The sequence below is a fragment of the Dermacentor variabilis genome, chromosome 5, assembly GCF_050947875.1.
Source record: "Dermacentor variabilis isolate Ectoservices chromosome 5, ASM5094787v1, whole genome shotgun sequence".
Taxonomy (NCBI): Eukaryota; Metazoa; Arthropoda; class Arachnida; order Ixodida; family Ixodidae; genus Dermacentor; species Dermacentor variabilis.
Genome location: NC_134572.1, coordinates 34,852,501 through 34,877,199, shown reverse-complemented (window position 1 = coordinate 34,877,199; position 24,699 = coordinate 34,852,501). Strand labels below are relative to the sequence as shown.

At 44.9% G+C, this 24,699-nt stretch overlaps 1 protein-coding gene across 2 annotated transcripts in view; it reads left to right on the top strand.

Annotated features, from left to right (window-relative positions):
* LOC142582420 (kin of IRRE-like protein 2) overlaps positions 1-24,699 on the top strand; it is a 394,020-nt gene that overhangs the window by 210,312 nt on the left and 159,009 nt on the right. The gene's annotated exons all lie outside the window — the stretch shown is intronic.

Sequence of the window (24,699 nt, the reverse complement as noted above, 5' to 3'; positions counted from 1 at the left end):
TGCGCGCATTAATCTACATTCAAGTCTTGTACAGCTTTCTGTTCTTCTTTTCAAAAACTCTTGGTCGTTCATGGGACAGTGATATTAAATGTATGACGCACATAACTTTGTATAAAGTTTCTTTGTGGGTGGTAATATAAGTGTTGCTTAAATTTAATTGGTAAATGAAAGCCTAATACATTAAAATGAACCAGCGTCAGCAGGTAGAGACGCCATCACACCTTCATTTATTTCCTTTTTGACACGATATAAGAACGATATATGGGTGCTCCGATTCGGCGCCAGCTACTACTTGGCTCACGAATAAGGATTACAGTTGCCCATATATAGTCGTGTGTACTTATGCATGTAGGTTTTGTAATAGCACTATCTGAAAAGCACTTATTTCACGCACATAGACATTGCAACTTAACATTGAAAGCAACGCATCGAGATCCCGAAGTAAATATCAAAATAACAATGCGAACAAAAACGAAAATATCAAACAGCAATGCGATATAAACATGACACTCCCATGAACAAAACTTGTTAGTAGCGCACAAAAGTGTTGCTAGCATCAACAAAAAAAATGTTTTCAGTACATTTAAAGCGCTTTTTGCACATGCCTTGTACGCCATGGGTTCAATAATTTCTTTGAACCTATTGCTCGCTTTCTTTTTTCCTCTCTACTTCCCTGTCACTTTACCTCGCCCCCCCCTCTCTCCCTAATGTCGGGTAGCAAACCGGATCTTTCTCTCTGGCTAACCTCCTTGCCTTTCCTTTTCTCTCTCTCTCTCTCTCTCTCTCTCTCTCTCTCTCTCTCTTTGAACCTATTGGTCTATTATCCCATGCCATAACGACGATATAAGTCTGCGTACACCGACCGCAGCTTCAAACCCTGTTCGATTCCACAAAGGCTTCGCTTTTGAAAGTGTATGGGACGTGTCGTTCAGCCTTGTGCGATTTGCCTACTCTACTCCATTATTGCTCAGCGCAGTAGTACTAAGCATCGTCGGCGGCATCGTGCATCGCTACAAAGCAACTCTGCAGTAAAATTCACCTGTAGCCTGCTCTCGCATTTTCATTTTGGGATCTTCGAGTGTTGTTGGGCGTAGTACATACCAGTGCAAACATAATATCGGTTAATTCGAAGCTAATAAGCAAAAAACAGCCCGCTCTTCTCAGCAGTTCCTCCAAGTCTGAGCTCATTAACTAACCCAGTATCTACTCTCTTGAGTCTTGGGAGGTCCCACGGCATGGCGCAAAATTCGCGCAATCTTGAGACTGTTTTCAGAAGCGAAAATCCTTTAACCGTGGCCCTGAGCATCGCGGGCGCAGACAGCAATGAGGGCATATATTGTACCTCAAATCGACTTTGATCTACGACTGTCTGTAAGGTTCATTTATTTATTTATTTATTTATTTATTTATTTACGCGTTCTAAAGGCTGTGAGGCGTTACACAGAAAAGTGGTAGTGTGAAAAACAATATAAAAAAGAGATAAAAGCAGATACACTTGATTGCAGATTTTCCTTAGTTCCATATTTGAAGGACTGAGGTGCTGCGAGGGAAACGAAGGAGGTAGGCAGGTGATTCCAGTCGATGCTGGTTTTTGGAAAAATGATTCGTGTGTATACTCCCAAGTGCATGCGCAACTAGTGCTCTCTCTCTCTCTCTCTCCTCTGTTTCATTTCCGCCCTATATACCCTTCCGCAGTGAAGGGTAGCAAACCGGGGACGTCCCTGGATAATCTCTATGCCTTTCCTTGCTTCCCTCTCTGGCGCGCGAAATCAGGGGCAGACTTCCGGCCTGTTCCGAGACGACGACGACAACAGCATGACGACGACAACAGCATGACGATGAAAGCTACACGACAACGGTTACTGCGGCATGACAGCAACATTATTTTATTACCATTGCAAACAGCGAAGAGTCTTTTGTGAGAAAGAAATCTAAAGATGAACGCTACGCTGAAAGGTGCACAAACGCCAGGGCTCTCTGAATGTGCTTCATGTATACGCACAAACAGCCAAGGGTTGGATTTGTCCGATATCTCAAAACTTGGCGCTTGTGGATCGTAAGTGCCCATTACTGTCGCGGTTGCACCTTGAATCCTCGGGGCGTGGGCGGACAGCGCTTTCCTTTTCCTTTCTTTTTTTTTTATTCTCCATATGGCGACGGCGCAGGGTTAGGAGATAACACGACGATGACGGCAAGCGCTGCGATGTAAAAGAAGCGCTGAACAGAGAGAGAAAACTCTGTCGGAATTTGCGAGTTTGGACTCACAGAAATTTCGTGTACAGAAGGGAATTCCAGGATGTCGTGATAAACACCATTTCATACTCGGGCGAGCTGCAACTGCCACGTCTTGCAATGTGTTCTCTAAACTCGGAGAATACAGTTTGTTTTCCACTCGCTTTGATGTTTGCGGAGTGCGCGGCTGCTCTTTTAGGAGACGTCCGTTTCTGTCCGTTGTATTTTTTTAATGCAGGTTGTTTTGCTTTCCGTTTTCGTTTTACTGCAAGTGACCATTTAGCACAAGAAACGCCTGACGCATGTTTACACACTGGTGTTCGGAGGAGAAGCGCGCTCGCTAGAACCAACCCCGCTTATCGAGATGCCTACAGTTGCCTCCGGACGCCAACGACCATTTGGGGTAGACTTGTGTTTACGTCCAACGTTTATTATTCCTCTTTATTGCTCGTCATTGCGCGTGTTTTCCGCGTCAAACGCGCGCCTATGGCTCGCAATATTTGCCGAAGTTTGCCGGCACCCTTGACCCGCCCACCCGGAGTGTACTCATATTCTCCTTACCCGGCCCCTTCTACCCGCCTGGTCTGCGAAGAGAGGGCGAGGTCAAAGAACGATGGCCCACAGATACAACGCAGACCACTTAACCAACCACACACGCATGCCACCCAGCCCGTGTGGCCGCGGAAGCTGTGGGAATGATGCATAATGCAAGCATTTCGCGCTGGCCCGCGGTCCTGTTTATTTACGCTGGCAACCGCTGGCGTAGCTCACCGCGAGCTGTCTCGCCCGCACAGCGTTCAGGCGAGAACTCTCGCTCGCGTTCGCGTTTCAAGCGGCGCTGCCGCGGTTTCTTTATGTGCCGACGTCGTTACGAGCGGCACGATGTAAGGGCTGGATTTTCGCCGAAATCTGACGTGATACTAGGCGCGCTGCTAGCGCTACACGTTTCTGTCCTGTGATAGTTTAATATTTATTTTCCCTTTTTGTTCTGTTCAGTACATCGCAGAGTTAACTTTTGTTTTTCTTTTGTTTCAGTGTAGAAAAGCGCGAATGTTGTGGCAACATTGGTTGCTGTTATTGACTTCGCATTCCAACAATAACTTAAAACATTTAGGCATTATAGTTCGCGCAAAATATTAATGTGGTACGCTAAGTTCGCATTTTTCCCCGTTTATCGTCGTCCCCCCCCCCCCCCCCCTTCCCTCCCGAGAAGAAGGCTAGACTGCGTTTTCTGTTCTCGTCAGATTGCATTAAAGAACATAAGTATACGCGAACGCGTAGGCTTACAAAACTTCACGTACAGAGTGAGCTCCAATTGAATCGTGGCGGTGCGGGACAGGAGTTAGCGCGGCATCCTTGCGTGTGCCATGCCGACCTCTCGGTGATGTCAACCACTATGTATTAGAATGTCCTGAATTTGAAAAAAAAATAATGTAAAGCGTTAGTAGAAGGACTGAAGCGCTAAATAGCCCCACCCCAAGGGCAAATGACATTTTCGTACTGCGAGGTCAGGGGATATTTGCGATCGCGAAAGTTGTGGCCCTTCCTCAAATTTCTCCGTATTGAACCGAAGTGCCAGTGGTAAACCGCGCCTCTTGAGTTACATTCAATGTGAGGTAGATGGCATGCAATCTGTTTCACCCATGTTTAAATGCGTCCTTTACTGATCTTTTGTTACCTAACGCATTTACGTTGCTTACGAGTTGTACTGTGCTACCAGAAATACTGTGCCGAGCTTCAGGCCATACCGCAATTGATTGGTGGCGCTTGGGCTGAGCCATCGCCAGAAGCTTTTATAACTGTGCAGGTCTACCTGTAGCAAGGAACTCTTCCTCCTATCTCACAGACGTCCCACGCGTAAACCGCGTACGCGTGTTTGTGTGAATAGAAGGTACAGAAGCCTTAAATCAATAGCCTCTTCCGATAACTTGAAGCCACGCTTGCAAGTGAGTCATCACGTCCCGTCATATTTTGCTCACAAGTTAATGTTCACTCGCAAACATTCGCAAGCGCTCATGTGATTCAGTTGCATTCAATAAGCACATTAGAGCTCTCGTGATCTTATTCACTTTACAGTTCACCCGCCGAGGTGCCAGGATCTTTACATTCGAGAATAGTTCGTCGTATAAGCGGCTGAATTTTGTAGACAGCGAATATCGATGACCCTCAAAGAATGGCCAGTGACACAAAATGTGCTCCATGGTTTCCTCCAATCCACAAGAAGCGTGGTGCTGTTGGCCCCCATCCCGATGAAGAATAAAAAAGTGATCGCTAATGGTTTCAACTTCGACTTTATTGGCCGTGAAGCAGTGTAGAGGGCTGTGTTGTCTCTAGCGAATAAAGGGCCCTGCTTTGTAGATTACCGCGAAATGACCGGAATTGTGCACAGTGGTCATGCTTGTAAGACAAATAGGAAAAAAAATATCGCAACAGATCTTGCTGATACAAAATTGATACTTAGGCCGTTATTTTGTAGCGATGTCTTCCGCTCGATTCTACGCCACTCCTATCATCCACTGTTCACTGCCAGCTGGTCACGTTGATGACGCCGGCGAAGCGTCACTCTCTCCCCTGAAGAAACACAAAAAGGAATAGCATCACAGAAGGCATCACTACAAAAGCGGTGGCCTCCTTCGCCTCCCCTCCCTCCACCTTTTCCTTTCCGCCCAACCTTAAGCATACCTCTGGATAGGAGAAAGACTATGGCTCTCGAACTGTGTCACTATTATACCGTTTTCTCTGTGTCCTTTTTCTAAACCCTATTTCTCAACCCCAGTATAGGGTAGCAAACCGGAGTCTAATATCTGGTTAACCTCCCTGCCTTTCCTCTTCATCTCTCTCTCTCTCTATAACGAAGTGTTTAGGGCCTACGAAATCATTCGTTATACAGGTCACTTTGTTGTAAAGGTTGCGCACAGCATAGCTGACTATAAAACCAAGACAGAACTATTACTGCGCTAAACATGCTATTTCGTAACAGAGGCAGTCGCTGTACCAGCGCTCCACTGTAGTTCCTGGCATGGTTTATTTTTCTTAAATGCTTGTTCTTGTTCTCACGGTGTTCCATCGTCTGCTGTTTCAAAATGAAACCTGGACAAGCAGCGTGAAATATTCCAGGCACAAGAAGCGGGCAAACTCAACTTCTTTCTGAGTTATTTTGTAAGGAACGCCAGCGGAACCTTGGATATTGACGCCCATTTGCCTTTTCTATCAATGTCGCTTTTCACGTGCGGTCGCGTGAGTGCGCTCCCGATCTGCTCTTTTGGTCCGGCACGCTTTGAATGAGGTTGCGTGAGTCGGCATCCGTGAGAAGCGCAGCATGTGGCTTTCCGCACTCCTTCGATCACCTTTTTATAAGAATACTAAAGAATTATCTAGTAAATAAAGAGGAACAAACAAGCGCGCGCTATCTGTGTAATGCACATCTATACATGGTTGGAAGAGAGGTAGTAGTGCATGCGATCCGATGCTGTTTTTCTGAATAGCAAAAGAAAAAGAAAACTTTTTTCTTGTGATCGTATATATTCGCGATGTTTTTCACCATTTGTTTTTTCGTTTTCTGTTTTTTTTTTGCCTGTTTGTGTCTTCTCTCCTTATTTTATGAATACTCTGCCTGCCGCATGCGATGCGAAACATCCTCAGTTATTCATGCTCTCGGCTGTGCGCGTGCCGCCCACGCCAGATGGTGCAACGTCGTATATGGAATGGGCCCAAGGCAGAATTATCAGCGTTTGTTGTTAAGTTATTCTGAGCTTTAAGCGGTGCAAGAGAGTTAGCCCTTACGACGAGGGGTTGTGGCGCATGCCAAATAAGCGAACCGATTTTGACCACCAGGCAAACAAGAATAAAATGGACCGAGTTATGTTTTTTTGCTTGGAAACCATCTTTGACATATTGGATATGTTACACGGGGGCATGTAGACACAGCGTTGTATCATGTCTACGCTTCAAAATATGAACTTTGCATCCTCACTATATATAGATCTTGCTAAACACAGAGCAGCGAGGTTCTTCGGGCGTACGCTCTACCTCCATGATTGTTTTTTCGCAATGCGTGTGGTTGATTGTTCTTATAGCTTGTCACGTGCTATACATAACGTTTTCTGAGTGCACGTTACTACGAAGTGAAACGAATTCGAAAGCTAATATTTACGAACGGCCTTACGCATGGATTAATACAGCAATGTTGCTTCACTCGTTGCTTAGAATCATTTCCTTGATATGCTGTAACCTTAGGGCTCCGTCTTCCTCTCTGAATAATGCGTAATCGTGAGAACGCGAAGATGCATTATGGTCTTTTGTATTTTTTCGCTTTTTTTATAATGATAGTACGGGGAGGGTGCGGAGCTACCGGTTTAAACCGGAAGAAATTACCAAGAGCAATACGCCAATTTCTTTTTCTTCTTTCTGTTTTTTATTATCGTAATGTGGATATAACTAAAAGGGCCAGTGAAAATAAGATTAACACAGCACGAAGACGATAATCTGCGTGCAAATGCGGGCCTACATGTGTTTATATGCTAGGAGTCTGACGAAGTCAGAGTCGCGCATATCCCTGCCGCCCAGGCAACCGTAATCTTTTTTTACTTATTTGCGTCCGTTTTATTGCTCCTTCAACGAAATCAAGATGCGGGGAGGGGGATACGCAGATGAGGTGTAGGATGGCGGTGGGTATTTCTGGTCCATGCCCCTGCAGTTTTCACGCAAACGCCCCTGTGGCGGATCAACTGGGTAATTTCACTGATGGTAACGTGGTTATTAAATAGTAATTTTTTAAATGTATTATTCGCTGTGGCTGTATACGCTTTCATAATGTTACAAATAAGGTAGGATTTCACTTGTAGTCGAATATCTCTCGCATTCACTCTTAATTCCTTCATTGTCACTTCACTGTGAGATGTTGTGCCCTTGCTTGACTGCTTCTTGGAATGTATGTATGTATGTATGTATGTATGTATGTATGTATGTATGTATGTATGTATGTATGTATGTATGTATGTATGTATGTATGTATGTATGTATGTATGTATGTATGTATGTATGTATGTATGTATGTATGTATGTATGTATGTATGTATGTATGTATGTATGTATGTATGTATGTATGTATGTATGTATGTATGTATGTATGTATGTATGTATGTATGTATGTATGTATGTATGTATGTATGTGTGTGTGTGTGTATGTATGTATGTATGTATGTATGTATGTATGTATGTGTGTGTGTGTATGTATGTATGTACGTGTATTTATTCAATTTATTTATTCAAAATACCCCCAAAGGCCCTCATTACGAGGGTATTACATGGGGGGGGGGTCAATCACAAGCACTGGTTGTAGTTTGTACATACTAAAAACAAGAGAGGTTAACAGAAGTAATAATACAGTGAAACATAGTTAACATACAAGATAATTAGGTCACAATTATTACAGAGAAAACATTAGTACATATTAGGAGAACATAAGGCAACTGCACTAAAAACACCAACAAATATCGAAAAACACTGTAAAAGTCCCAAAAAAGAATAATAATACGATTAGTCGACAAGTCGTGAGCGAATTAATGTATGTGTATGTATGTATGTATGTATGTATGTATGTATGTATGTATGTATGTATGTATGTATGTATGTATGTATGTATGTATGTATGTATGTATGTATGTATGTATGTATGTATGTATGTATGTATGTATGTATGTATGTATGTATGTATGTATGTATGTATGTATGTATGTATGTATGTATGTATGTATGTATGTATGCATTGTTGCAACCAGTATTGAACAAGATCTGCTGTCATAAACCATGCATGAATATCAACAAAATAAGTGAACAAGATACCCCCCCCAAAAAAAAAATAAAAAAAAAACGGGATGCTCTGAAACCAAATATTATTCTGCAAAAGCAGCTTGTGAACCTTAATCTGGAAAAATGCACTCAGCGAAAGAATCGAAATTCGTTGTCGATAATAAAAACCAGACAAACCCCGCCGAGTTTGGTGAAAATCTTGGACGATGATAAAGATTTGCCTTTAAGAGGGGAACACTATGGCATTCAAAGATCCCTGATTGCTTCTCACGCTCCCCGGCAACTGCAGCTTATGTAACCGTAATGTTAACCGGGAAACGCTGGCGGCGAACGCTATGCGCCAAGGCGAGCATTCTGGTAGAAACGCGGCCTCTTGCGTGGACCAAGATGGATGGACGGATGTTATGAGCCTCCGCTTTGGAGCGGGGCTGTGGGTCGCGCCACCAAGCTCTCGTTAATCCATTTTCCAATGTCCTACGTAATCTAAAAAAAAGAAACATGAAAAAAAGCCCCACAATGAACTCCCATAACCAAAGTTTCTTAACTCCTATTGTGAACTTTGTTTTTGTGCCCTTTAATTGCTTGTCGTTTCCCTGTTTTTCTTCCAAGAATCTTCCAATCATCTTTTACTTATCTTTATTGCGGACATGTTTACTTTTCCACTGCTCTAGCTGAACCCAAGAGATTCAAGGAGGCCAGTGATTCCTAAACAAACCATTAGGCAGATATCTTCAGATTCTAATAAAGCAAGGAAGAATAAAGGAAGAAGCAGGAAGAAGAAGCACATGCTTCTTCTTCCTTCATCTATCTCGCTTTATAAGTGCGTGTTCGAAGGCATCCTGATCTCGCTTCGGAAACTAATGGGCTTCCCTTTGAGTTATCATAAATTGTTTTTTTCCTTATTTAGTTTTTTTTTCTTAAGTAGTTACTCATGGCGGGTTTCTCTTCCATTGCTGCCACCCATGAGAATATCTCAGTCTCTCTGACTTTCCGCTTGATGTTCTTTGCTGCTGTGTTGCTCACCATATAGGCCGCATACTTGCTGGTAAGCTTCGTGTAGTTATTTTCCTCCACTTTGCATCAATGTTATTCTTGTGCAAATACCTGAACACTCTCCCAGCCCATTTACTTTCTTCCACATTCCTCAGTCGTACTTCATAATTAATTTTACTGTGAGGTTTCCTGACTTCAGAACTTGTTCAGCCCACGATGCGTCGGAGGCGAGCGCTTTGTGGCCTTTGAGATTTACGCATCATGGCGGTTCTATTAATGGCGGAAACGCTGGAAAATAGGTTTGTGTTTCTTTTTGTGATTTTTCGCATAACAGAATTACGTTTTCTCGTATATTCAAATCACAATCCGACGCTATCATGTCTAGGTTATGTATAAGTCGTACTTTACAATTTATCAACGCATTTTAGCTTGAGACATTCAGTTAGTTCAGTAACTTTTTTGTGCCACACGGAGGGCCTGAGTGGTTGGGTATGCGTGGTTGTATGCGTGGACACCGAGTCCGGGACGCCGACGCCGGATTTTGAGCGAAACGGGGCCCTTAACGCTGTCGCGTTAAAATGAAAACCGAAAACACGGAACCCTAACTATAGGGGCAAGAAAACTTAACGACCGTGTATTCTCAAACTCGACAGATTGGCGTTGGCTATGCTTAACGTATATATAATTGCTGACGTCGAAGATTGTGCAGGCACGGAAGTCATGTTGATTTGAAGTATTCGATGGCACTCTTCTCAATTTCGCTGAAACGGCGAGTTGTTTACGGGTCACAATCGTGCCCATCACATTCACAGCGCGTTGATTGGCTACGTCAGCGGTGCATAGTGTGTGCAGTGAAAATAAACGCAGCTTTCTTGCTCTTCCTTTTTCCATCACATAGTTTGCGAGTACTCTTCGCCGCCTACCGCGCGAACAAGCGCTTCCTCTCGCTTACAGCACTTGTCTTTGTTTACGCTGTTGCTGTCTAGTCCATTTTCCGCGCTGTGATTTTGCATCTTTGGCCACGCGTTGCATACCGAGAAGGTGAGAATTTTCCCATAGCGATCGGTTGGGGAAGGCAGACCCAGAAGCAAAACGCGTTCAGCTTAGGTGACGGCCGTGCCTTGCTGGCAGACCAGGGCCCTCGCTCACAAAGAGCTCTTACTCCACAACTTTTTTAAAGAGCAAATTCCCAGCCATTCCTGATGCTGGACATATTATTAGCCACAGCAACCTGTCAATGGCAATGAACACTTACTAACGAAAAGCTCTGTGAATTTGGCCCAGGAGATATATTGTCCACAAAAAAGTTCCTAAGCTATAATTATTCGTAAGAGCCAATGTCAACCAATTCAAGTCTCGTAGGTGCAAAAAAAACACCTTTAAGCTAGCAGGGCTTAAAGTTGCGATATAACTCATAAAACAAGGTTCTAACCACGTGGGTACTACATGTTGATGCGACGTAGCACACAAGACAACTTCTGCTGGCAAGAAGGAACAGCGCCCTGGTAGCCACCAGGCGTCTCCAACGCTGGCGTGATGAGCACCGCTAGTTGCTGGCATCACACTTTGGCGTTGCACGATGAGACCACCATGTATGGGGCCGACGGGACCCATCGTTGTTAGTAGCGCATTGTTAAAATTTAGGTAACGTTAGCTTAAGAGCTACTGCTTACACTCCTGACACTCTGGTACTCCGGAATCCTTTGAACTAGGGCACATCTATCGGAAAGGCATTCACACCAGGTGACACACTACAAAGAAGTATCTCCTTTCTGGTGAAGGTCCGCTGCGGAAAGGCAGATATTCGAACTGCTGTATTGGGGAAAGGACGTAGCTTCAGAAAGAAAAATAAAGAAAAGTTGGTGTAATGGTCTTGTCGGTAATTATACTGCTTCCAGAAATGGTTTTCACAGTTACCAGACGCCTACTTTGTCTCACAGTAAACTTTTAATGCAGCCATACTTTAAAATGCATGCAATTGCTTATGTCGCTTATGTTGCTTATGTCGCCATCGTCACACCGGCGTACACTTACTTTCGGCGGTTTCGTCCGCACGGTTTCCCGGTCATCCAGTTTTGTCGGCGCTTGCTTGTTTTGCATTAGCCAAATACACATTCCTTAGCGTCTTTTTCAGTTTCAGGTTCAGCTTATAAACAGACGGTGCCTTCTACTTCGCTGCGGCGCCTTTATAGACATATCAAGTACAGCGACTGCACCGGACCGTAGTAATATATCGTGTAACATATGGATTCCTTCACATATTTGATGTGTAAGTGGAGAAATGCCTTTTAGTAATAGGCGCTTCAGCGTAAAGGTGTTAACTTCAAAGGACTTTAGCTCGCCTGTGTGTCAGCAGCATTTGACCAGAGCACACAGACATCAACTCAGCAGGAACGATAGTCTGCTTTACCACGCTCATGCCATGGCAGCAGAAGGCACAGCGCTGTCCCGACTCCGCCACCGAGGCGATTAAGCGTAGTGTGGGTGGTGTCTGCGTGCATTTCGCTGCGTCGTATTTGAAGCCAAACGCACTCCGCGTCTCTGAAGACCTAACCTACCATGCGCGACCCGCGCATGCGCTGTCGGCGGGACAGCAATACAACGGTGGTGGCGGCGCAGTAGCACCGACGGCGTCAATGTGCCTGGAGCATGTGTTTATTGGATATCAAAAAAAAAAAAAAAAAGACGCTCCGGCGCCAGGACTGTTCACAGAGCGCATGTCAGCCAGTCATGACATTGGAGATATTGTTACCAAAAACAGTCGGACAGTGGAAAAGAGCACTCGCGAACGAAAAGCTTCCTGCAGTCGAAGCCACAAAAAAGTTATTAAGCAAGAATTTTCGTTAAGAGCAGAATTCAGCCAATCGTAACATTGGATATATTAACAGTGAATATGTTCTGTCAGTGCCAAACGGCGCTTATGAGCGAAAATCTGTGAATTTGTTCCATGAATAATTTGTGGGGTCTCACACGTCGTTATCTGATGCCAGCGCAATTGAAGGTCCACCTTCACAACAAAGTTTAACGCTAGAATTATTCGCAAAGCGCGTTCCTGATCTCGGTGCTGGTCATATTATCGAAGGCTGTCAGCCAGAGTAAAAAAAAAAAAAAAAGAAATTACGAATGAAGAGCTTTGTGAATTCGTCTACATATGAGGGTCGCGTGACTTGCACTATAAATCTATATACGGAGGCTGACGGCGCTGGGTGAGCGGAAATTTACAAGTGCTTCAGCAGTACTCAGCAGGCTCCGTACTCGCGCGAAAGCATGACCGGGCGCTCAGTTCAGATCGTGAAAGCCAAGAAAACGCCTTGCTATCGGCCGTATATGTGCATATGAGACCCGTTCGCGGGGAGAATGACAATGGAGACCGGTCGAAATAAAAAAAAAAAAAAGGTAACACGCCCGTGTTGCCGATTCTAGTATATATGCGTACGATCTTGCTTCTTGTTCGTTTCTTTCTTTTTTGTGTAGGTGTTTGTGTACCTCTCGAATACATTACTGTATGAACGGCTTACTTTTATATGTTTGGAAATAAAAAGAAACTTCCGAGCCACGAAATTTTGAAACGTGGGGCTATGTTTTCCTGCTCGTATCAATTTACACAGGCTGCTGTTCCCATCTACGCATGACTATTTCTTTTTACGAATTTATTGTCATCGGCCTCGTTTTCCGGAACAGTATGATTTTCCAAGCTCCTTATCGCGGGTGAACACGCGCGTCCCTGGTTCTTAAAACTCGTATGTTTTCGCCGCTCTCGGTCCTGTTCACATTTGCTGCCATCCGAATCACGGCGTGAATGTTTGTTTAGGACGCTATGCTCGAAGGCTGCTTATCTTGCGCATTTGTATCACGGCCTTGCCACGTGTAACAAGCTCGCGTACCAAATGGCGCTTACATTTTTCTACAACCGATGGCTGATGTCAGACTCGAGTCCGTCTTTATTTGTACACTTCGAGACAGTCAGTGGGCTTTGTCCCGTCCTCTGTGGCCACACTGTCGAAAGCTCCTCAGCTCACGAGCTTTCGTATTTTTACTGTTTGACATTTTATTACTGCGATGGCAATTATACGAATGCTCGAGGCACATTCTCGCCGTTGGCGTTACCGCCTCAGTGGTCGCTGCCGTTGTATGCATGACTGCCGCACAGAATGTTAGAGGGTCTCCAAAGACGTGAAGAGGTGGACGGAAAAACAAAAAAGGAAACGACGAAGCCAAACGGACGTTGCACCCACTTTGCCTCGTCGCACATGCGACACAAGTATTGTACGGCGCCACTAAAAGGGATGCTAATTGTAGATTAGACTTTATTATGCTGATGTTTGCGACCCTGTTGTTGTTCGAGGATATAAATTATGCTAAATTGTTTCCACTGAATGAATTAACTTGTCATGATTCGGATGCCAAACTTGGGCAGCGTATTCGAGGTAAGATGAGACGTAAACACCGACGATATATTTATGAGATTAACCAGATTCATGAGGGATGTTTTACAACAACAACAACAACAACAACAACAACAACAACAACAACAACAACAACAACAACAACAACAACAACAACAACAACAACAACAACAACAACAACAACAACAACGACAACGACAACGACAACAGCAACGACGACGACGACGACGACGACGACGACGACGACGACGACAAGAACAAGAACAAGAACAAGAAGAAGAACAAGAAGAAGAACAAGAAGAAGAAGAACAACAACAACAACAACAACAACAAGAAGAAGAAGAACAACAACAACAACAACAACAAGAACAACAACAACAACAACAACAAGAACAACAACAAGAACAAGAACAAGAACAAGAACAACAACAACAACAACAACAACAACAACAACGACAACAACGACAACAACGACAACAACGACAACAACGACAACGACAACGACAACGACAACAACAACGACAACGACAACGACAACGACAACAACAACGACAACAACAACAACAACAACAACAACAACAACAACAACAACAACAATAATAATAGTAATAGTAATAGTAATAGTAATAGTAATAGTAATAATAGTAATAATAATACAAGCAAAATACATAATGTTATATCAAATTCATTAAAAAACCGGTAGAATGTTAGTAGGTCCGGTTAACCGCATTGGCGTGGATTTCCTTGTGTTTAGTTCCATACACGAAGTTTTGCACCACGCAGTGGAAGCGTTAAGGTCAGATTGAAGAATTTCTGTTTCATCCTTAGTAACATATTTAGCTGCGTTTAAGTATACGGTGGCTTCTGTAGGCTGCGCCGGCTCTTCTTTTTAACATTAATTTCATTCAATTAAGAAAAAAAAAAGAAAGATCGTCCGACTGCAATAACGAGCTAACCTGGGGTGGTTGGTACATGTCTGAAGAAAACGAGTAACAGCAATTAACAACGGGACCTGACTGAGCGAGACGAAGCTCTGAACTCTAAACAATTTGAGAATTTTTCGTCATTAAAGAACAGCGCAAACGAGATCCGGGTTGTTTCGTTGCATTAAACTTTATGCGCCCTAGTCAAAGGACTCTCGCATTTTCTGCTGCGAATTCATCCCTTTAAGGGTGAATGTGATGCCGGTCACCATCTATGAAATACCCTGCCAATTTCATTGACGAATGCTCCTAAATGCAGCGCATGAGCAGGTGCAAAAGCCTACTGGTCTCGACAAGAAAGAGCTGAGTTGGGCCCCGGCTGTCTGCCTTGGGCAGAGTTACAGGAAACAGAACACAGCAGCTGGTGCTTAAGTAGAACACCTGCTCTCGCTTCCGCTGTAATTTGCCACGCCGGCTGACTCTCTGCGAAAACTAAAAATTGACAAAGTATATAGCGAATCATATACTCTGAAGCTGTTAGGCCTAGAGTTAGGCTTCTACTCTATCCGGCGTTCACTGCTATCGAGCTTGTAGCAAGTAGCCTGCTCTTTATATGCCAGAGTTCCTTATGCATCTCTGCCCTATCCATCATATTGCCACGTATTCGTCACGTTTGAGCGAACACTCTGAATTAAAAAAAAAAATTGCCTGGGGCAGATAGCACAATTCTAGTGCATGAGATGGTCTACCCGGAGAGGCGGACGTTAGTGGCAAGAAAATTAAATGCAGCACCGACTAATTAACAAAAGTGCACTAATGAAGTTTTCCCTAATTACATTATTGCACATATTGCAATAAGGTAAGTATGTAACTAGAAGCAATACGTTAACTAGAGGCGATCAGGTGCGGAGACGCACGCTCATTTCTGTTCTACACTTCTACATTTACCTTAAAATACAGCTAACTTTCGCTATCCTTCCTTTGGCGCCATCGTCTGTTGGTTTCATATGGTTGCTATTATTCGTGTATTTTAAAATTCTGCAATGCTTTCGATCCCAGTAGTGACTTCGAAACTGGAAATTATAATCCTGAGACTAAGGCTAAATACTCGCATCTCGTTTTAGAAAATGTGTCTATTTGTACCGCGAAACAGTGCATATGACTCTTAATGAAAGGGACCAGGACCAGGACGAATTTTTTTTCAACTGCGAGGCTTTCTTTCTGAGAAACCCGTAGGGGTTTCCTTCATATTACAATTCCAGTGGATGCCAATTTTTCCCCTTTCATGTACTTTCCTCCACTTTGCGGGCTTCCACAGAAAGGATTTGCATGACTATTAATGCAACTGCTTCGTTTTGTTATTGTATTCTGTCCTTGATTTCATGTTGTACTGTGACTTAACACTCCGTCTCTTTCTTTTTCCTGCAGGTAAGCCTACTTTTTTGTGAAGACTTCCCGGTGAAGCAGTCGGTAAGTTCGCAGGGAAAGCAAACATCACGGTGGAAGCACGGCAACTTATGTGCATTTGAAGCTTTGCTTTTGCAAAAGCGGTGTAAGTGTGACAATGCTGAAAAACAAGTTTCGATAATGAAGAGTGAGAAGCTGCATTATCTCACGGGCGTTGTCGATGCCGTTTACATGGACAGTATGAGAAATATTAATTAAGTTGATAATGTTAAATTACTGCTTTAAAGCGATGCCTACAAATATCAGTGACAATAAACGCTAGACTAGTGCAGAAATTAAACGTTAGACTCGCCTTTATAAGTGTCGTGCCTGAACCTCACCACAGATGACGTAATTTTAATCCTGTTTTCTTATCTGTCTTTGCCCATTTCGCCTTTCCCTAAATTAAAGGTAGTCAATCGGTTTGTGTTTTTGTGAACCTACCTTTCTTGCCTTCCTTGACGTCTCATCTCGCTCCCATCACTTCGCAACGTTTCTTCGTATTCCGAAAAAAAAAATAGGACCAGAAATGTGACATAAAAATAAAATTGTTGCATGGAAACTTGCGTTCTACCTTAATGAAGATTGTTGTTTCTAGATAAACTGTTAGCTAACACACAGTGCACTATCAAAATCTATAACGCCATTGGTTGCTCATGAAGAAACGTTAGGGTGGCGCCACCCGCGTCTTTCATTTTTTTCACGTTTCCTGGACACCAATTCACCTTCGCCATGCCTTTAACAGTAAGCTCTCCCTATGTGTTGCTTTCTTAGCGTGTGTGTCACGTGGTTAGAGTTCTTCGCGTGTTAGCCATCATCATTAAAGTAGTACATCTTGAATTGAATGAAGAAAGTGTAGTGGCTTGCCCCATGTATGGAAGAAATGGACTACGCGTTGAAGTAATGTCAACCGTTAGCGTGAATCTGAAGGCTGCCTAAATGGTTGGACAATGCTTTTAACGGTGATTCCCTGTGCTGCACTCTACCAAAGAGCGCTCAGATGGCGCAAGTATCTCACCTTCCGAACGTTCGCTTTGTCTCCTACGTCACCGAGTAGGCGGTGTTTGATTGCCGCTCCCACCTCGCCGAGCAGACGATGGCTGATTAAAGCACGGCGCCGGCAAATCACGAGAGGGCAAGCGAACGTTCACAAAGCGAGACGCTTGCTCGATGTCACCCCTGGCAGCGGCTCCCCACGTACAATGTACTACTTTAAAGTCTATAAACAATTCTAAGTGATGCTTTAAGAACGTAGTTCATCGCTTCAAATGAGTTATTTGGCCAGCAACTTTCCAGTGCAAGAATTACGACATTCGCCATCGTTGTCAAGACCAGTAGAGTTCAGGTACCGATTACAGTGCTCGATTTGCCAGTACCAAATATTGTGAACGCCATAGGTTCTGGAGCGGTGACGGTAGCTCAGTACAACAGTGCAGGTACGGGGGGCAATGCTGTGACAATATCGTCAATTTTGTCTGGTGGATGGCAGACATTTATCCATCCTAATTGTGTTTTGTAGATAACTTCGCAGCACGGGGGGGGGGGGGGGGCAATGCAGCTAACGGTGCGCAGCCAGCCTTTACGTTATAGGTTTGTTCAAGGTTGAGCTAGAAGGACACAGTAAGTTATGTAATTTGCACCAGGTAATATTACAGGGAAGTTTTTTCTAGCGAACCCTCCCAGTCTTTCCTGACAGTTGCTGCTGCTTCTTTCTTTAGCGCGTGCTAGTTTCCATTGGGCCGCAGTCGAAAGAATGAAGGAGCGAATAACGGTCAGCCTGTCTTGTCTCTGCAACCTCTCCTGCCCATTCTTCCTTCGACAAACTTTAAGCGTCCTCGTGACATCACTTCGTCGACGTCTAACAGTGTGCCTTCGCATGAACTGCTGTTTCAATTTCGGCAAAGCTTCCGAACGCTGTACCTAAACAATGCAGGACACTGATGTTGCGACCAGTGCGTTGCATAAACATGAAGGTTGCATGAGATTACACGAGGAATAGCATATCAGTAAAAACAATTGCACGCATCGCCAAACTTATTATGCCCTTATTTAACCGCTTCACGAAAGCTTCGCTTCACATTAAGTCCAACATGTGCGTTGGATCTGTGAAACTCTAAATGGCATCGAAGCATACATTCACAATTTTAAATGCAGAACTTATGGCACCCAAGCCGTAGCGAAAACGACCGTATACAATGAGTTGGGATTTTAAACTTGCAAGTTTAAAAATTAATCCTTGCGCTCACCGATTAGTTATTGCGCTCTGCATTCTTGCTCGGCATGACGGCATTCTTTGGTGCGAACTTTTGGTAAGACAGTTAAAAGCTTTTCTTGCCTCTTTTTTAGGAATGAAAAGAAAATGCAGCGCTGTATGCGCGTCTTGCTTTCGGAGAAATAAGCCGTTGCAGTGGCGTGGATTGGTTTTCACCAGTGCCGGTAACTAGAACCACGCTAACCAGTATTTTATCGAGTGATCCAAGCCAAAAAATAAATAAAAATAAATGCACGTTCTTGTATTTCTTGTTTCTTTTTGTAAATTTGTGCTTAGACGAAGCATAGGAGCATAAGTACTTCTTTTAAGTTGTTTGGAAGAAAAACTGAAATTGGAAAGCGGAAAGGCTCAGGAAGAGAATATTACGTGCTGTTACTTGCACGACAACGCTGGTATAATTACTACGCAGGTCGATGTTATTGATTCGTTTATGCGCTTTGTGTATCGAGCGTAAAAGCCTCGAGCGAAGGATCTGACAAAGAAGGCAAAAGGAAGAAGTGCCATATTTAAGAGCGCCTTGCAGGCTCTGTAAAAGGTCAGGGCGAACGACACCCCGCATATTTGCCTTCATTGTTTGCGAGCCTGGCATTCCCCTGGTGACAACGTGTACAGCGTCCAGTAATTCTCCAGGAAGCGGGGCGGAATGTCCTCCATCTCCCAGCATGGCGTGACCGCCACCCCTTCTTTCTTGACTCGCGTCGGCGTTGCTTTTCGCTCGCTTCGCTGCTGAGGTGTCTCATATCCGTGCCTCCTTGATCATGGAAATGTGCGACGTGTGTTCCGCAAACGGCATGCAAAGGCGGTAGTGTATCCATCCACGCAAAAAAAGAAAAAAAGTGAGGTCTTACAGGACAGAATAAACTGATAATCTTTTGGCCGTGGTTATTTCTTACTCCCCGTCTTTCCTCGCAACATATTTCTTTTTCCTGCGGGAGGGCGTCCTTGGAGCTCTTGTTTCCGGGATACCTGATCCGCGTTCTCCTTACCGAAGCGAGAAAGCCGTGATTACGATGCTCACAGTGGGTGGAGAAGACGGCTGGCATTTCCGCAGCTGCCAAGCGCCCGAGGTATCCGGCACGGAGTGACAGAGACATTTCAGCAGGAGCCGATACGTAGTTCAGAGCGCAAGTGTCATGCCGAGAGGAAAATGTTCTTGGACGTTAGAAGAGACGGCCGAGTATTGAACTGTACCTTACGCTTTTCTTGTTTGCGTGCGGTACGGTTTACCCAGGAAATTTTGAATGGTATGTGCAGCTGCGCATTACTAGCGTCTACACGCGCCTCCGACAATAAGAAAAATTGCGCGTAAATTAAAATGAAATACAAAGCTTTTGTGCGGGGTAGGTATCAAGGTGTAGCGTAATATTGTAGCGTGTAGCGTAGCATAATAGGTGTTGCGTTATATTTAGTGGGTTGTCCAATAATGACCGCTATGTTGCCGAGTACATTCAAGCCTATAGCTCCAGCTGCGCTTAGGACTTGATTATACAACGCTTAGTGGGTCGCATATATTGAAGTTTTCTTTCCTCCCATTATGGTATGTTGTTGTCTTTTTCTTCGTTTACGAAGACTTAATAGCTAAACTGCATTATCACCAATAAGAAGTTAAACAAGCGTATTCATTTATTGTTATAGCAGTTACTCGAACACTCCGGACGCATTTTCGCCGTGCAGTCGCGAGGGCTTTCCGTGTGTAATCCACGAGCGAGGAGAAAATGGCTCGTGTTCCGTATATTGGTGGTCACGCGATGTGCTGCGTGTGCGAGTGTAAACATGCGAACGCGCCACGAGAAGGGTGCGCGCGCCGTGATCACGTGCGCCCAATGTTTGAAGTCACATGATTTAGCTGGCGCTATCCCAATGCCGTGCTGGAGGAGGATAGCGCGCGTCTCCGCCTCTAGCGCGGTTGAGGCCTGCGCGTGGCTGCCCGCGCGGCCGAGTGAATACGCGACTCGTGCGCCGTGTATCGGACAACATCGGTTGCGGGTGCCAGCGAGGATGCAAGCATCGCGTACGTTCTCTTCCGCGCTGTCTTCGTGTTCGTTGTCATGCGCGCCTAGGAGACGTAGCATACTTGAAATCGTCAGTCAAAACGTAGCATAGTTGGAATCGTGGAGGGAACGGCAGCGCAAAATGTCGGCTTTGAGACAAGCACACGCGCTACCCGCTGGCGCTCCTCATCATGCCAGCGTTGCGACAATGAGTGCTCACTCTCACCACGTGAGGTCTCTTAGAGGGTCCCTGAAACGATTCCGACCAATTTTGTAGACCCGTAGGGTGCAGCTACGCTAAATCATACGCATCACAGTTTCTGTCAGGCGTCTTATATTAGGAGAGCTACGGACGATTACAAGTTACCCTTCTCTCATAGCCACGCATTTTATCCTCAACTCGTTCGCCGAGTGATCGGGGCGACGCTTCGTCTTCACTGGCTCTGCGCCATGGTGGGACGTCGTGTCTCCTACTTTCGGTTGTCTTGGATCCAGCGCGCGAAGCCTCTCCAACCTCTCCGCCAGCTACCTAGTAGCTGATCGCAAGCGAGAGCTATCGAAGCAATGTGCATTGCGAGCATTTTGTTGCAGCGCCTAGCGTGTCCAGTACTCCGGTAACCACAGGCGAACTGGGCGTTTCGACGAATGGGTGGATGCGTAAACTAATACCCCCCGCTCCCCCCCCCCCCATGCAACTATTGCTATGGTGAAGGAGCTTTAGCGCAGACGTAATAGGGGATCGGCCTGATTGGTCTGCATGGTCCAGCCACCTGATGGCGCAGAGCGTCATCAGCCAAACAAAAAGCGCTAATGTTGCTTTAACCAAGTTTAACACATATTAAATATTTAGCAAAACAACCTGTCCACGGTTACGCTCCCGCCAAAAATTTACACCAGTAGCAAAGTAGAATACATTTCGTTACTGCTATATTGGTTTTGTGTTTGGTTGAGCTCTGTGCCACCAGGGAGCTGCACCGTGCAGACCGTTCACATTGGCACCGCCGCTCGTCTCGTGAAACGGCCAGGCCAGGTCCGCTTGCAGGTCCGCTTCCAGGTCCGCTTGCGTTTACCCGAATACCGGACACGCGAAGCACTATAGTTGTAGTAATCCTCCCACCTAATATGAGGGCCACAAACGCGTGAAACCTGGCGCCGATCGGATACCAACAGTCCGATGCCCTGCAGCCACTCCGCTCGTTTGCTGCCCTGCCGAGGGACACGATATCGCAGCTTGACATATTGCCATTCGCCACGTTTTTAGCCTACAACGTAGGGCGAACAATGGTGCTCTCGAAAAGAAAGATCGAGACCAACGCTCACCGTGCAGCTTCCGTCAACACGCAGCACGTTGTAACACAAGTAGATGACACTTGCTGGGTGCCGGAGGTCTTCAGTGTAGTAATAAATTGTCCTTGTGCATTCTCTTTGTGACACTTTCTTTGTTATAGAAACAAATTAGTTAACATTGTGATTATTGCGAACAAAACTTTTTCGCCATAAAGTTGGAAAAAATTATCCATGACGCGCGTGGGCAGCCAATCGATAGCTCGCCCTACTCGCGTCATATGGTCACCTCGCGTCACCTGCTCAGGGGCGGCTAAATATTCAGCCGAGTGGTGTGCTGCAATCGGTAGCAATGTATATTTTTAAAACTTAATAATAAATTACGTGCTTTACGTGGAGCTAATATATACGTCAATTAATGATCAAAATGACCTCATCAATATCGCAAAATCGTTTCAGGGTCCCTTTAATGTTTGTCTGCGGCCGTGACACATGACTGTGAACTTGTAAGCGAATAGTTAATGGAATTTCTACGGCATAGAGAAGTACTAGCCTTATAGTAGTTCATGAAATTGCCTTATACATTCATATCCATATTAATGCTTCGCCTTTCGGGTGAAACTGTGACTTTTTTTTTTTACCAAGCATCGATCCTAGTTCTTACTTTTAACGTCATTAAGCGCGTGACCTGTATTATTAGTTAACCTACCGTGGGCGTAAGTGGCTGGCACGCTTTGAACGAGATGTCCTTTCACGGACACAATATGCCGTCTCCTCCAATGTGTTAATAACATTGTCGGGAACTAAGTAGTATTGGTACATTTTTTGGCATCACTGTCTACTTCGGTTTTGAACATTCCGGTCTCTGAAGTGACTTAGTCCACTTCAGATGGCAAACAATATAGTCTAGTGTCTGAATGCCACAGAAATGGCCTCACAAAAAGTACTTCGATAGTCCACTGACACAGAACTGAAGCAAGCTTAAAAATCCGGGTATTGTAGAAAAAAGAACAGCGACAACACAAAAGAAACCTCGTTTACGACATCTTGCTCCATTGAGAAAGACATCTCTGCTACTTTTTCTGCTACTTTTTCGTCTCTATCTATAGTGTACGCTTCGTTTTCTTTCGTTCTGTCAGCACTGCACTGCACGGATGAAAAGTGATCGACCGAGCACATTGGCGTAAAGCCCACAGCTCGGATAGCTTGCTTTCCCCTTTATTATATTTTATATACCTTACCATAAACTATGATTTATGAACATGACAGAAAGAGCTCTTGTTAGATGGGTTTCCATTCAACGTTGCGATCGCTTGGACTGTCGCAGAAATCGCTCGGCAGCGTGAATGCAATGTCGAAGTCAGTGGCGTTCGGAATAGCCGCAAGCCATCTTCTTTTCGGCCTGACGTCCATAAATGTTTTGACTAGAGACGTGAAGATCGGACAAGCCTTTGTGAATGACCGTGAAAGACGACGCTGGATAGATATAAGAAGTCTGGACGGTAGACCATTCTTTATTTATGACTCACAAAGTAAGGCTGGTAACGCGTTATCACGCAATAGATCATCACTGCATTGTGTGGGGCCTAAAGCTTTAGTTTATGCCAGCGAAAATACTTCGAAATCTCATAACGCGAAAGCGATAAGCGCTGTGACATAGCTGGGCTGGTGAAACGTGGTGGATTGCTAAATGCGCAAATCGAAATGGTTGCGGCCTCTTATGAGAACAACAATAAATTATATTTCGCTAACACTCGACAAAAGCGAAATGAATTGCTGTGAGAATTCTAGCGGGATCTGTCGATCTAGAAAGAAAGGCGCAGTTGATCATGTGGTGCTTCTGGAAAGTTTTGGTCAAATGGGCAAGAGGTGTCATAGACATCGTCCCCACCACGACTTTTCGGTCATTCTGTATAGACCATCACGTAGCTGCGTAGCTACGCGTGTGACGAGCGGCGATCTTTTCGGCTTTCAGCTGCTGTCTGACTGCTATAGCCCCTTTTCTTGCGGAGTAATTTGTTCTAGAATAGTGAGGCGACACATCCGGCATCGCGCCGCATATTTCCTCAGGCGAATGCGAAACAATTACCGCTTCTACACTGCTACTGTGCAATCAGCTGTCTCGAATGCAACTGGGTGATCGCTATCACGCTGTACTTTATTCCTGCTGCAAACTGTGGAACGGTAGAGGGAGGACGTACGCAGTAGTCGGCTGCAAAAATAGTGCTGGCATTTTAAGGAATGTAATGAATTTCTGTGACCGATTTCGCGGAGCACTGCTACGAAAGCACTGCCTGTGCTGCCGGCGCTTCGCCATGCACGTCTTTCCTCGAGGATAAAAAATTTACTCATCCACCAGCGTTGGATCGCGAGCCTTTAAACAAGTGACTTCAACTGCGGAACACCAACAAGAGTGAGTACCAATCGTCACATAATACCGCTTCCTCGCATAGTAAGATTCTCGCACGACGTCGCCACCGATCCACCCCAAATCACACTGAAACCCACTCTGTCGCTTACGTATTAGAAGTAAGTGAATGGGAACGCTCTAGAATCAATCCGCCGAAGCGTGTGTGATGCACTAGACCGACAACATATGAACGTATGATACTCAATAATTCGTGACTTTCAACAGAGTAAGCGACTGACAGGCGATAATAAGTCTTTTCTACAAGATATTATAACGTAGAGAACATGTACGCTTCAAGGCTTGTACCTGGCAAGAACAAATCTACCTCAACTCAGCACAACGGTAAGTGATTAAGAAGAAAATAAACAATTAGATATTGCCCGCAGCGAGAAAAGTTGCTGAGTCAGAAGCTGGACAAGCCACTGTTTCAAAGTGAGGGGCAGACTAAGAACGAAGAGCAAGAGACACTGGTCCTGGTTTAATTCAGAAGCGAAAAGTTTGAACAGCTCGGAATGTATTTCCAGCCCAACTTCTCGTATACAAGGACCGTATACGCGGCTTGCGCAGTTTTGACAAGAAATAGTTAGCTTCGGAAGCGTTTGCACGTCCTCTGAAGCTGTTGCCAAAGCTTCTTACCGCCCACCCAGCCACCATCATTGATATCCGCCAAAGCAAAGGTTTGCTAAGCTGCACCGGTGCCACGCGCATGCTTTGTAAACACGGAGGCAATGGAGGCAGCTGAGACAATCCAGAGACGCGTCACTCCGTGACCGAGCGTTACGGCACCCACAAGATCGCCGTGAAAAGGCGATCTTGGGGATGCAATACTGCATATATTGCAGCACTGTGCACTCGGTTTTGTCATAGCAGAAGCTTATCGTCTTCATCAAAGCGTGCCCATTTGAATACCGCACACCCTCTTCCTCCTCCT